Raw genomic sequence first — 15,090 nt, 5'->3', positions numbered from 1 at the left:
GTAGCAGGGCTGCATAAAGTAACAGTGAGTATATATTCAGTAGTCTAGCATAGGACCGCAGCCACACAAGGCGTTATGTGCCTAAATCTTAAATAGATGTAATAGAAGCAGTAACCTACTAGCGAAGTTCTGGGCAATATGCCAAATCAAGCTAGTTCATGTGCGGGCATGCAGCGGGGTGTGAGGAGACGAAGCCAAGGCGGTGAAACGCGCGTCGAGGCTCCTCATACCCCGCTGCATGCCCGCACTGTGCTGCTGCCATGACCTCCCAAGGTAAAAGGAACTAGCTTGATTTGGGGAAGTATGTCCCCAGGGCTCCCAGTGTGTAGATGGAAGATGGTGATGAGTACAGTAAAGAATGAGAACACAGGTTTGCAGTCTCATTTCCTTGGTTTACTGAAGACTTCAGTATCTGCAGTCCAGATCACAGGGCAGGCAGGATCCGGCCGGCTTGAAGGCAAGTTAGGAGTCCCCTTACCCAGGTGGAAATCCAAAGCCTTCCTCTAGCGCTGTGGTGGTGTAGTCCCTTAAAGGTACCGTCACATTAAGCGACGCTGCAGCGATAGCGACAACGATGCCGATCGCTGCAGCGTCGCAGTTTGATCGCTGGAGAGCTGTCATACAGACCGCTCTCCAGCGACCAACGATGCCGAGGTCCCCGGGTAACCAGGGTAAACATCGGGTTGCTAAGCGCAGGGCCGCGCTTAGTAACCCGATGTTTACCCTGGTTACCAGCGTAAAAGTAAAAAAAACAAACAGTACATACTCACCCAGCGTCCCCCAGCTTCTGCTTCCTGACACTGACTGAGCTCCGGCCCTAACAGCAGAGCGGCTTTCACTTTCACTTTAGGGCCGGCGCTCAGTCAGTGTCAGGAAGCAGACGCTGGGGGAGGTATGACGCTGGGTGAGTATGTACTGTTTGTTTTTTTTACTTTTACGCTGGTAACCAGGGTAAACATCGGGTTACTAAGCGCGGCCCTGCGCTTGGTAACCCGATGTTTACCCTGGTTACCAGTGTAAAACATCGCTGGTATCGTTGCTTTTGGTGTCAAACACAACGATACACGGCGATCGGACGACCAAATAAAGTTCTGAACTTTAATCAACGACCAGCGACATCACAGCAGGATCCCGATCGCTGCTGCGTGTCAAACTAAACGATATCGCTAGCCAGGACGCTGCAACGTCACGGATCGCTAGCGATATCGTTTAGTGTGACGGTACCTTAAGGCTTAAAGCTCCACATGAGGTCCTCACAGATGTTATCTCTCTCTCTGTCCCCCCAGGTAGGATAGGACATAACCTGTATGACTGGTGGCTTGAGGATGTTTATAAGGACTCTAGCACACCCCGGCCTCTACAGGGTGCCACTGTGCCTCCTTGGTGTTAGGTCAGACAGGTAACTTGGAGTTCAGCTGTCCTGCCGATCTCTGATGTGAGCCATAGAGGTCCTTACACCCTCGGTGTTCCAGCTACCGGTCTCTGCGCCTCAGAAGGAGGCTGGTCTCCCCCTGATATTCTCTCCTGTGTTTTGCTCTCCTGCACGCTCTCTGCAATGTATTTGGCTTTCTCAATGTCTCTTTCCAGGAGTTACTGCACTGTGGTGGCGCAGCTCCGTAAAACCTTCTGCTGCCTCTGACTGGTCCAGTCCATCTCCTGACAGAACCTTCCTGGAACTGACTCACTTTCCCTACAGACTACCAGTTGTATATATATGGGGAGTCACCTAGAAAGTAGGATCAAAAGCTCCCCCTGGTGACCTGGAGTGTGAATGTGTTGCATGTTTGTGGTACCTGGTTGCAGTTATCCCTTCTTGCCCTCAAGTGTAACATCACTCTCCCCATGAGGAAAGCAATGCTACTGTGATGACCAGGACCCTGGGGCGCCACAGATGTGCGCTATTCAAGGAGCGTGAGTTACTATTCTAACTTGGGGGCAACCAGACAGTAACCGTCATTGTTGCTTACAAAATGCAGTGTTGCAGTTGAAAGTAAATAATCCGGACTGAGACCTGCAGCTTGATGCCCAGTGGCATATCATCCACTTTACGGCTGTTGTCACACAAGGTCTCAAGCCACAGAACTGACTTTCAGCACTTTATATTGCACAAACTAAAAGAATGTTGGTGATGGTTGAATGTAATAATGATACCTGTTGCTGTTGGGGATGGACTCATGTCTGTTAAGGACAATAAGGAGAAAGATAACCACACACAAGAAACAGAAGTTGTTGTTGCTAGCAGCTGTGGCAGCTTCTTTTCCTGGTTACAGTGATGCAATGCTGATGCTCAAGGCATTCTTCCAGTGGGACGTGACACTAATGTAGTGTCCCTGCCGATAGTCACTACCTTAGATGTCTTTAGTGCAGTACACTTTTTAGCTCATTAAGTCATGAGAGAAGTCAAAGTTTTCATACACATGAAAGCTCAGTGAGGGCACCTCTTTCTGAGGGAAATAATGGTGGCTGGGTATCTGCCAGCAAAGCAATGACAGTCAACTTCTCTAGATGATGTGGTTGTGACTGAACCATCAGCATCATGATCAGAAGGGAGTTTAGTTTACACACAAGGAGATGACTGGGACCACATGCTTGTTTCTTTGATGCACAATCAGGAATGTTTACCAATAAACAAGTTAGACTACAGAGAACAGTCTGCTTATTTGGGAGACAGAAGTGGTTTATGCCGTATGCCGCATCACACACCGTATCAACGTGTATGACGACAGAACAGTAAAACGGAAGCTAGACGCCGGTGATGACAGTAAAACGGAAGCTAGACGCCAGCGATAACAGTAAAACGGAAGCTAGCTGCCAGTGATAGCGAATACCACTTACGGAGCCGCTTGTACCCTCACCGCACTGCCTGCAGATACCGCAGCGGCTGCCGTACAGGCACAAGTACCGAGAGTGCAGCCCACCAAGCACGACACATCTCAGTCCACGCTGAAGTCATTCCTACCCGCTCTGAGACGTCCTACAGCCTGCAAACGGACACAAAATGTCTGCAAGTCGAGCATCTTCACTCGGGATGAGGTCCCAAACAAGCCGCTCTAGCAAGTCTTCCTCGAAAAGGTCTGTCACCCTCGCCCATGCAGAAGCTGAGGCGGCGAAAGTAAGATCCTTCGCTGCACAAGAGATGCAGTTAAAGTTAAGACAAGCAGAGCAAGAAGCAGAAAGAGCTCGCCTGCAAGCAGATAGAGAAGCAGAAAGATGTTGTGAATCCGCTTTTTGGGCTCCCCTGGTGGTTGCTGGTGGTACTGGTGACTTGTGTGTGCTTTGCTGTCTCAGTTCACCTGCTCCCATCAGTGTTTGGGAGTTTCCTATTTAGCCTTGCTCTCCAGTCATTTCCTTGCCGGTCATCATTGTAACCAGAGCCTTCGGTTGCATGTTCCTGCTACTAGTCTGCTGATCAGCTAAGTGGACTTTGTCCTTTTGTTTTGTATCTTTTGTCCAGTTTGCAGTTTTTGTTATTCTCTGTAGCTGGAAGCTCTTGCGGGCTGAAATTGCCACTCCTGTGTCATGAGTTGACACAGGAGTCTTAAAGTAATTTCAGGATGGTTTTTTGAAAGGGTTTTCAGTTGACCGTGAAGTCCTCTTTTGTATCCTTCCGCTATCTAGTAAGTGAACCTCTCTTTGCTAAATCTACTTTCATACTGTGTATGTCTTTTCCTCTTAACTCACCGTTATTACATGTGGGGGGCTGCTATCATCTTTTGGGGTATTTCCCTAGAGGTAAGCCAGGTCTGTTCCTTCCTCTACCAGGCGTAGTTAGTCCTCCGGCTGGCGCGTGGCATTTAGGAAGTCGTAGGTATGCTCCCTGGCTACTATTAGTTGTGTGGTAGATTTAGCTCACGGTCAGCTCGAGATTCCATCACCCAGAGCTCGTCCGTTATTTTTGTGTTCTGATGTTTCCCTGCCATTGGGAATCATGACAGTATGACCGGCCTATGTTAAAGTTATTGGCAGAAGAAAGGAGAGAAAAAAGAAGTCTGTAGATTTTTTTTTTTTTCCCCTATGCTTGCTCCATAGTTGGATCAGTTGTATTTCAGCTCTAATTACAGCCTTTGCCTTTCTCTCCTTCTAATCCTTGAATGGCTCTGATCTCACCTGTTTAAAGATGGACCCTCAGAGTTTGGCTGTAGGTTTAAATAATCTTGCTACCAAGGTTCAAAATTTACAAGATTTTGTTATACATACTCCGATGTCTGAACCTAAAATTCCTACACCAGAGGTGTTTTCCGGAGATAGATCTCGGTTCCTGAATTTCAAATATAATTGTAAATTGTTCCTTTCTCTCAGACCTCACTCCTCTGGAGATCCTGTCCAGCAGGTTAAGATTGTAATCTCTTTGCTGCGAGGTGACCCTCAAAATTGGGCATTTTCATTGACACCAGGGGATCCTGCGTTGCTCAATGTGGATGCGTTTTTTCTGGCTTTAGGGTTGCTTTATGAGGAACCTAATTTGGAGATTCAAGCTGAAAAAGCTTTGATAGCCCTATCTCAAGGGCAAGATGAAGCTGAGATATACTGCCAAAAATTTCGTAGATGGTCTGTGCTTACTCAGTGGAATGAGTGCGCCCTAGCGGCAAATTTCAGAGAGGGCCTTTCTGATGCCGTTAAAGATGTTATGGTCGGGTTCCCTGCGCCCACAGGTCTGAATGAGTCCATGACAATGGCTATTCAGATTGATCGGCGTTTGCGGGAGCGCAAACCCGTGCACCATTTGGCTGTATCTTCTGAAGAGACGCCAGAGAAAATGCAATGTGACAGAATTCTGTCCAGAAGCGAGCGGCAGAATTATAGGCGTAAAAATGGGTTATGCTTCTATTGTGGTGATTCTGCTCATGTTATATCAGCATGCTCTAAACGTACAAGGAAGGTTGACAACTGACAAGTCTATTTCAATTGGCACTTTACAGTCTAAATTTATTCTGTCTGTAACCTTGATTTGTTCATTATCAGTTATTACCGTGGATGCCTATGTGGACTCTGGCGCCGCTCTGAGTCTTATGGATTGGTCCTTTGCCAGGCGCTGTGGGTTTGATTTAGAGCCTCTGGAAGTCCCTATACCTCTGAAGGGTATTGATTCTACGCCTTTGGCTTGTAATAAACCACAATTCTGGACGCAAGTGACTATGCGTATGACTCCAGACCATCAGGAGGTGATTCTCTTCCTTGTGTTGTACAATTTGCATGATGTTTTGGTGCTTGGATTACCATGGTTACAATCTCATAACCCAGTCCTTGACTGGAAAACAATGTCTGTGTTAAGCTGGGGATGTCGGGGGGCTCATGGGGACATACCTTTGGTTTCCATTTCATCATCTATTCCCTCTGAGATTCCGGCATTTTTGTCTGATTATCGTGATATTTTTGAGGAGCCAAAAATTGGTTCACTCCCTCCCCACAGAGATTGTGATTGCGCCATAGATCTGATTCCTGGCAGTAAATTTCCAAAGGGTCGATTGTTTAACTTATCTGTACCTGAACATGCTGCTATGCGAGAGTATATTAAGGAGTCCCTGGAAAAGGGACACATTCGTCCTTCTTCATCTCCTTTAGGAGCTGGTTTTTTCTTTGTATCTAAAAAGGATGGCTCTCTGAGGCCTTGTATTGATTATCGACTCCTGAATAAAATTACAGTCAAATATCAGTATCCGTTGCCTTTGCTGACTGATTTGTTTGCTCGCATAAGGGGGGCTAAGTGGTTCTCTAAGATTGATCTTCGTGGGGCGTATAATTTGGTGCGAATTAGGCAGGGGGATGAGTGGAAAACCGCATTTAATACGCCTGAGGGCCATTTTGAGTATTTAGTAATGCCTTTCTAATGCACCTTCAGTCTTTCAGTCCTTAATGCATGATATTTTCCGTGAATTTTTGGATAAATTTATGATTGTGTATTTGGATGATATTTTGATTTTTTCTGATGACTGGGAGTCTCATGTTCAACAGGTCAGGAGGGTTTTTCAGGTTTTGCGGGAGAATTCTTTGTGTGTAAAGGGTTCAAAGTGTGTTTTTGGGGTTCAAAAGATTTCCTTTTTGGGATACATTTTTTCCCCTTCTTCTGTTGAGATGGACCCTGTCAAGGTTCGGGCTATTTGTGACTGGACGCAGCCTACTTCTCTTAAGAGTCTTCAGAAATTCTTGGGCTTTGCGAATTTTTATCGTCAATTTATAACTGGTTTTTCTGGCGTTGCTAAACCTCTGACGGATTTGACCAAAAAGGGTGCTGATGTTGCCAATTGGTCCCCTGCTGCTGTGGAGGCCTTTCGGGAGCTTAAGCGCCGCTTTTTGTCTGCCCCTGTGTTGCGCCAGCCTGATGTTTCTCTTCCCTTTCAGGTTGAGGTCGATGCTTCCGAGATCGGAGCGGGGGCGGTTTTGTCGCAGAAAAGTTCCGACTGCTCAGTGATGAGACCTTGTGCGTTCTTTTCTCGAAAATTTTCGGCCGCCGAGCGAAACTATGATGTTGGTAATCGGGAGCTTTTGGCCATGAAGTGGGCATTTGAGGAGTGGCGTCATTGGCTTGAGGGTGCCAGACATCAGGTGGTAGTTTTAACGGATCACAAGAATCTGATTTATCTAGAGTCTGCCAGGCGCCTGAATCCTAGACAGGCACGATGGTCGTTGTTTTTTTCTCGGTTTAATTTTGTGGTTTCATACTTACCGGGTTCTAAAAATGTTAAGGCAGATGCTCTTTCTAGGAGTTTTGAGCCTGACTCTCCTGGGGATTCTGACCCTGCTGGTGTCCTTAAGGATGGGGTGGATTTGTCTGCTGTCTCCCCAGATCTGCGACGTGCTTTGCAAGAATTTCAGGCGGATAGACCTGATCGTTGTACGCCTGGTAGACTGTTTGTTCCTGATGATTGGACCAGTAGAGTCATCTCGGAAGTTCATTCTTCTTCGCTGGCAGGTCATCCTGGAATTTTTGGTACCAGAGATTTGGTGGCTAGATCCTTCTGGTGGCCTTCCCTGTCTCGGGATGTGCGTGTTTTTGTGCAGTCTTGTGATGTGTGTGCTCGGGCCAAGCCTTGTTGTTCCAGGGCTAGTGGGTTATTGTTGCCCTTGCCTGTTCCGAAGAGGCCTTGGACGCACATCTCTATGGACTTTATTTCTGATCTCCCTGTTTCTCAGAAGATGTCTGTCATCTGGGTGGTGTGTGACCGTTTTTCTAAAATGGTTCATTTGGTACCATTGCCTAAGTTGCCTTCCTCATCTGAGTTGGTCCCTCTATTTTTTCAAAATGTGGTTCGCTTGCATAGTATTCCGGAAAACATAGTTTCTGACAGGGGAACCCAGTTCGTGTCTAGATTTTGGCAGGCATTCTGTGCCAGGTTGGGCATTGATTTGTCTTTTTCGTCTGCATTCCATCCTCAGACTAATGGCCAGACGGAGCGAACTAATCAAACCTTGGAGACTTATTTGAGGTGTTTTGTGTCTGCTGATCAGGATGACTGGGTTGCCTTTTTGCCGTTGGCAGAATTTGCTCTTAATAATCGGGCTAGTTCTGCCACTTTGGTTTCTCCTTTCTTTTGCAATTCAGGGTTTCATCCTCGTTTTTCATCTGGTCAGGTGGAATCTTCGGATTGTCCTGGAGTGGATGCGGTGGTGGATCGGTTGCATCAGATTTGGGGACAAGTGGTGGATAGTGTTGAGCGATACTTTCCGATATCGGAAAGTATCGGTATCGGAAAGTATCGGCCGATACCGTCAAAATATCGGATCCAATCCGATACCGATACCCGATCCCAATGCAAGTCAATGGGACGAAAATATCGGAATTAAAATAAACCCTTTATAAATTTGTAGGTTCATTCTACATGAAGGAAAACAACTAAGAATAATGTAGGATGTATTGGGGGACGTGGCGGAGATATTAAAGGGACAGAGGTTTAGCCCAATGTAATAGAATAGCAGGATTTTTAATTTTTTTTTATGAAGTTCGGCGTTAGAAAGAATTTGACTATGTTATTTTTTTTTTTTTTATGTCAGATATTGATGTTTCACTACTTCCACGCCCTTCACCTTCTTTTTTACTTCTCCCACGCTTTCTTCTTAATTATCCTCATCATCAGCTTCTTTGACATCAACTTCTTCACCTTATTCATCTTCTTCTTCATCTTCTACCTATTATTTTTTGGGTTACATTGTTCATATTCTTTTTATTTTACTATTATCTTCATCATATTCAACTTCTTCATCATATTCTTATTTGTGACAGGCATTCCCGTAGTTGTTATCTATAAAAGTTTGAAGATTACACCTTCCGTTCTGCCTGTCACAAACCAGTTACATTTGTCCGCGTTCAGTTTGGCCTGCAGCATCAGGCTTTATCCAGGGGCACCACGAGGAGGAACGGACTCACCCCCATACACTGCTTAGTCTTCTTCTGCTTATAATTTACATAATATTTTTTTGCTCTGATATTTTGTGTTATGCTTAATGTCCTTCTGCTCTTTGTTCTGCAGCCTCTTGTTCTTCTGCTTCTCGGTCTTCCAGGTCGTCGTCGTCTCCAGGGTCGTCGTCTCCGGGGTCGTCGTCATCGGGGTGGTCTCCGGGGTCGTCGTCATCGGGGTGGTCTTCAGGGTCATCGTCTCCAGGGTCGTCGTCATCACGGTGGTTGTCGTCTCTGGTGTCGTCGTCATCTTAGGGGTGTTCTTCCGGGTCATCGTGTTTAGTCTCTTGAACTTGGAAATGTAGCAGAAGGTACAAGAAGGCTGAGAAAATGCCGAGAACCAGCTGATGGAACTGGAACTCGGATGGCTACCCGAAGGTCCAAGAGCCAATGGAACTACCGAGGACCAGCTGACGTTACTGGAACCCGGTTACTAAGCAGGAGGTACCCGTGCCTGAAAGCACTACCAAGGACCACCTGACGTTGGTGGAACTCGGATACCCAGAGGGAGGCACCTAAGCCAAAGGCTCTGCCCGGAACCAGCTGACGGTACTGGAACCAGGATGGGGAGCAGAAGGTACAAGAGCAAAAGACACTGCCGAGAACCAGCTGACGGTGCTGGAACCCGGATGGGTAGCCGAAGGTCCAAGAGCCAATGGAACTACCGAGGACCAGCTGACGTTACTGGAACCCGGTTACTAAGCAGGAGGTACCCGTGCCTGAAAGCACTACCAAGGACCACCTGACGTTGGTGGAACTCGGATACCCAGAGGGAGGCACCTAAGCCAAAGGCTCTGCCCGGAACCAGCTGACGGTACTGGAACCAGGATGGGGAGCAGAAGGAACAAGAGCAAGTGTCTGCATGGCTTTTGCAGGACACGATGCCGGCTGCACAGCAGGGGAACAGCTGGCGGTGCTGGACCCCACTGACACATTGGCGAGGTGTTTTTCTCTGTGCAGCTAGCACATCTGGGCCCCAACTGGCGGTTTGTTAGAGCCCAGGGTCAGCAGGAGGAGGAGCAGGAGGAGGAGGAGCAGGGGGAGGGGAGTGTAGGCCGAAGCCTGCACTGGCGGCAGCTTTGGGTCTGTTGTGTCTGCGTGGCTTTTGCAGGACACGTTGCCGGCTACACAGCAGGGGAACAGCTGGCGGTGCTGGACCCCACTGACACATTGGCGAGGTGTTTGGCTCTGTGCAGCCAGCACTTCCGGACAGCAACTAGCGTTGTTGGAGCCCGGGCTCTGCAGGTGGAGCAGAGTGTAGGCCGAAGCCTACTTGAACCGATTTCAAAGGTCACCTTTAACCCCCCCTCAGGGGTTAGAAAGTAGAAGAGCCACAGCTTATGCAGCAGTAGTGCTGCACAAGTCAAAGGTTGCTCTTTTAATTTTTCTCCTTGCACACGCTGAATGAAACACGTATAACATTTAGCCCTTTATACAGTCAAACTGTGTTGGATGCGCGAGTTCCCTTTGTAATGAGACGCAGCACAGGTGTCAAGAATCCCACCTTGGTGCTGGGTGCAGCCTCCCGAGCGTTGTTATTTGCTGTACAGGAGTCTGCGCTGTCGTGTTATCCCCTGGCCTAGCGCCGTTAGCGCTGCCCATCTTCTGGCATCATGTAATGTCGGCCGGTGCGGTTCGCGATGACCATGAATCCCAGCCCCGCAGTGTCTTAACATTGTTAAAACACTGCGGGGCTGGGATTCAGGGCCTGGCGCAGCACATATGTTGGCCTCTCACACTCGGGTCCTTACACCCGCTTCAGACTGTGCGGCGTCATCTGATCCCTTATCGCATGCCACGGCCATGAAGCCGCACAGTCCGAAGAAGGCGGAAGGAGAGGAGGGACAGGCGAACTGATGCACTGATCCTGCCCATGAATCACACCCTCGCAGTCCCAATAAATAAGACACCGAGGGGCGTTGTGTGGGTCAGGGCGGCCGCAGAGGCGCAGCCAGCCAAACAATGATGCCAGAAGACGGGCAGCGCTACCAAGGGGGTTGCAGCGTGTCATTACAAAGGAAAGTCACACCACCGGGACGGTTAAATGGTCAGTCACACAGAGGACACATTTCAGACGTGTTTTCAGTTCCACATGTGCGAGGAGAATACGTTTCTGAGCCACCTTGCACACATGCAGCATTACCGCTGTACAAGGTGGCTGGATAACGTAAAAACGCCTGGGGGAGGGGGGACAGGTTCCCTTCAATTTCAGTTCTTGTGTCTGCGTGGCTTTTGCAGGACACGTTGCCGGCTGCACAGCAGGGGAACAGCTGGCGGTGCTGGACCCCACTGACACATTGGCTGGTGTTTTTCTCTGTGCAGCTAGCACATCTGGGCCCCAACTGGCGGTGTGTTAGAGCCCAGGGACAGCAGGAGGAGGAGCAGGAGGAGGAGGAGCAGGGGGAGGGGAGTGTAGGCCGAAGCCTGCACTGGCGGCAGCTTTGGGTCTGTTGTGTCTGCGTGGCTTTTGCAGGACACGTTGCCGGCTACACAGCAGGGGAACAGCTGGCGGTGCTGGACCCCACTGACACATTGGCGAGGTGTTTGGCTCTGTGCAGCCAGCACTTCCGGACAGCAACTAGCGTTGTTGGAGCCCGGGCTCTGCAGGTGGAGCAGAGTGTAGGCCGAAGCCTACTTGAACCGATTTCAAAGGTCACCTTTAACCCCCCCTCAGGGGTTAGAAAGTAGAAGAGCCACAGCTTATGCAGCAGTAGTGCTGCACAAGTCAAAGGTTGCTCTTTTAATTTTTCTCCTTGCACACGCTGAATGAAACACGTATAACATTTAGCCCTTTATACAGTCAAACTGTGTTGGAGGCGCGAGTTCCCTTTGTAATGAGACGCAGCACAGGTGTCAAGAATCCCACCTTGGTGCTGGGTGCAGCCTCCCGAGCGTTGTTATTTGCTGTACAGGAGTCTGCGCTGTCGTGTTATCCCCTGGCCTAGCGCCGTTAGCGCTGCCCATCTTCTGGCATCATGTAATGTCGGCCGGTGCGGTTCGCGATGACCATGAATCCCAGCCCCGCAGTGTCTTAACATTGTTAAAACACTGCGGGGCTGGGATTCAGGGCCTGGCGCAGCACATATGTTGGCCTCTCACACTCGGGTCCTTACACCCGCTTCAGACTGTGCGGCGTCATCTGATCCCTTATCGCATGCCACGGCCATGAAGCCGCACAGTCCGAAGAAGGCGGAAGGAGAGGAGGGACAGGCGAACTGATGCACTGATCCTGCCCATGAATCACACCCTCGCAGTCCCAATAAATAAGACACCGAGGGGCGTTGTGTGGGTCAGGGCGGCCGCAGAGGCGCAGCCAGCCAAACAATGATGCCAGAAGACGGGCAGCGCTACCAAGGGGGTTGCAGCGTGTCATTACAAAGGAAAGTCACACCACTGGGACGGTTAAATGGTCAGTCACACAGAGGACACATTTCAGACGTGTTTTCAGTTCCACATGTGCGAGGAGAATACGTTTCTGAGCCACCTTGCACACATGCAGCATTACCGCTGTACAAGGTGGCTGGATAACGTAAAAACGCCTGGGGGAGGGGGGACAGGTTCCCTTCAATTTCAGTTCTTGTGTCTGCGTGGCTTTTGCAGGACACGTTGCCGGCTGCACAGCAGGGGAACAGCTGGCGGTGCTGGACCCCACTGACACATTGGCTGGTGTTTTTCTCTGTGCAGCTAGCACATCTGGGCCCCAACTGGCGGTGTGTTAGAGCCCAGGGACAGCAGGAGGAGGAGCAGGAGGAGGAGGAGCAGGGGGAGGGGAGTGTAGGCCGAAGCCTGCACTGGCGGCAGCTTTGGGTCTGTTGTGTCTGCGTGGCTTTTGCAGGACACGTTGCCGGCTACACAGCAGGGGAACAGCTGGCGGTGCTGGACCCCACTGACACATTGGCGAGGTGTTTGGCTCTGTGCAGCCAGCACTTCCGGACAGCAACTAGCGTTGTTGGAGCCCGGGCTCTGCAGGTGGAGCAGAGTGTAGGCCGAAGCCTAATTGAACCGATTTCAAAAGTCACCTTTAACCCCCCCTCAGGGGTTACAAAGTAGAAGAGCCACAGCTTATGCAGCAGCAGTGCTGCGCAAGTCAAAGGTTGCTCTTGTAATTTTTCTCCTTGCACACGCTGAATGGAACACGTATAACATTTAGCCCTTTATACAGTCAAACTGTGTAATGGAGGCGAGAGTTCCCTTTGTAATGAGACGCAGCACAGGTGTCAAGAATCCCACCTTGGTGCTGGGTGCAGCCTCCCGAGCGTTGTTATTTGCTGTACAGGAGTCTGCGCTGTCGTGTTATCCCCTGGCCTAGCGCCGTTAGCGCTGCCCATCTTCTGGCATCATGTAATGTCGGCCGGTGCGGTTCGCGATGACCATGAATCCCAGCCCCGCAGTGTCTTAACATTGTTAAAACACTGCGGGGCTGGGATTCAGGGCCTGGCGCAGCACATATGTTCGCCTCTCACACTCGGGTCCTTACACCCGCTTCAGACTGTGCGGCGTCATCTGATCCCTTATCGCATGCCACGGCCATGAAGCCGCACAGTCCGAAGAAGGCGGAAGGAGAGGAGGGACAGGCGAACTGATGCACTGATCCTGCCCATCAATCACACCCTCGCAGTCCCAATAAATAAGACAACGAGGGGCGTTGTGTGGGTCAGGGCGGCCGCAGAGGCGCAGCCAGCCAAACAATGATGCCAGAAGACGGGCAGCGTTACCAAGGAGCTTGTTGCGTGTGTCAATACAAAGTCAAATCACACCTGAGGGACGTTTTAATGGTCACAGAGGACACATTTTAGACGTGTTCACTTCAACATGGGCAAGGAGAATAAGTTTCTGAGCCACCTTGAACACATGCAGCATTACTGCTGTTCAAGGTAGCTGTAAAACATAGAAACACCTGGGGGAGGGGGGACAGGTTCCCTTCAATTTCAGTTCTTGTGTCTGCGTGGCGGTCGCAGGACACGTTGCCGGCTACACAGCAGGGGAACAGCTGGCGGTGCTGAACCCCACTGACACATTGGCTGGTGTTTTTCTCTGTGCAGCTAGCACATCTGGGCAAAAACTGGCGGTGTTAGAGCCCAGGGTCAGCAGGAGGAGCAGGGGGAGCGGAGTGTAGGCCGAAGCCTGCACTCGAGCAAGTTGAAAGGAAACCTTTAACCCCCCCCCCCCCAGGCGTTTGTAGCTGAAAGAGCCATTGTGTACAGCACTAATGCTGGAAAAGGTAAACTTAGCTCTTTTAATTATGGTCCTTGTACATGCGGAACCAAACATTTATGAAATGTGTCTCCTCACAGCGTTAAACCGTCCGGTAGGTGGAACTTTCCTTTGTCGTGTGACGCAGCACAGCCATCATTTTTACCCCCTTGGCGCCGTGCGCCCCCTCCTCAGCGTTGTTTGAATCTGTCCCGGAGCCTGCGCTGTTAGGTTAGCCCTTGGCCATGCACACATGTTGCGCTGCCCGTCTTCTGACCTCATTTGGTGTCAGGCTGGCTGCGCCTGTGCGGGTGCGCTGGCCGAGATCCCGCCTCGCAGTGTCGTCTAATGTAATCCCACCGCGGGCCTGTGATCCGTGCCCGTGCGCAGTGCATATCCTCTCCTCTCACTCCCCTCCCTACGGCTTTTTCAGACTGTGCGGTGTCACGGCCGTGGCATGCTATTAGGGACCAGCTGACATCGCACAGTCTGAAGAAGCCGTAGGGAGGGGAGTGAGAGGAGAGGATATGCACTGCGCACGGGCACGGATCACAGGCCCGCGGTGGGATTACATTAGACGACACTGCGAGGCGGGATCTCGGCCAGCGCACCCGCACAGGCGCAGCCAGCCTGACACCAAATGAGGTCAGAAGACGGGCAGCGCAACATGTGTGCATGGCCAAGGGCTAACCTAACAGCGCAGGCTCCGGGACAGATTCAAACAACGCTGAGGAGGGGGCGCACGGCGCCAAGGGGGTAAAAATGATGGCTGTGCTGCGTCACACGACAAAGGAAAGTTCCACCTACCGGACGGTTTAACGCTGTGTGGGGACACATTTCATAAGTGTTAGGTTCAGCATGTGCAAGGAGCATCACGAAAAGAGGCACTTTTTCCCTTTGCATTATTACTGCTGCACAAGGTGGCTCCTTCAGTAACAAACGCCTGGGGGGGGGGGGGGTCAGGTTCCCTTACATTTAACTTGTTGTGTCTGCGTGGCGGTCGCATTACACGTTGCCGTATACACAGCAGGGGAACAGCTGGCGGTGCTGAACCCCACTAACACATTGGCGAGGTGTTTGGCTCTGTGCGTACAGCACTTCTGGACGGCAACTGGCGGTGTTGGAGCCCAGGGACAGGTGGAGGAGGAGGAGGTTGGAGGAGGTAGGAGGGATTGCCACACACACAGCAGGGGAACAGCTGACGTTACTGAACCCCAATAACAGAGGAGCGACTGTTGACTGTGCGTACAGCACTTCTGGACGGCAACTGGCGGTGTTGGAGCCCAGGGACAGGTGGAGGAGGAGGAGGTTGGAGGAGGTAGGAGGGATTGCCACACACACAGCAGGGGAACAGCTGACGTTACTGAACCCCAATAACAGAGGAGGGACTGTTGACTGTGCGTACAGCACTTCTGGACGGCAACTGGCGGTGTTGGAGCCCAGGGACAGGTGGAGGAGGAGGAGGTAGGAGGAGGTAGGAGGGATTGCCACACACACAGCAGGGG

This window comes from Ranitomeya variabilis, chromosome 3, assembly GCF_051348905.1.
Source record: "Ranitomeya variabilis isolate aRanVar5 chromosome 3, aRanVar5.hap1, whole genome shotgun sequence".
Lineage (NCBI taxonomy): Eukaryota > Metazoa > Chordata > Amphibia > Anura > Dendrobatidae > Ranitomeya > Ranitomeya variabilis.
The sequence above is the reverse complement of the archived record's forward strand: the minus strand, read 5'-3'. Positions refer to the sequence as shown.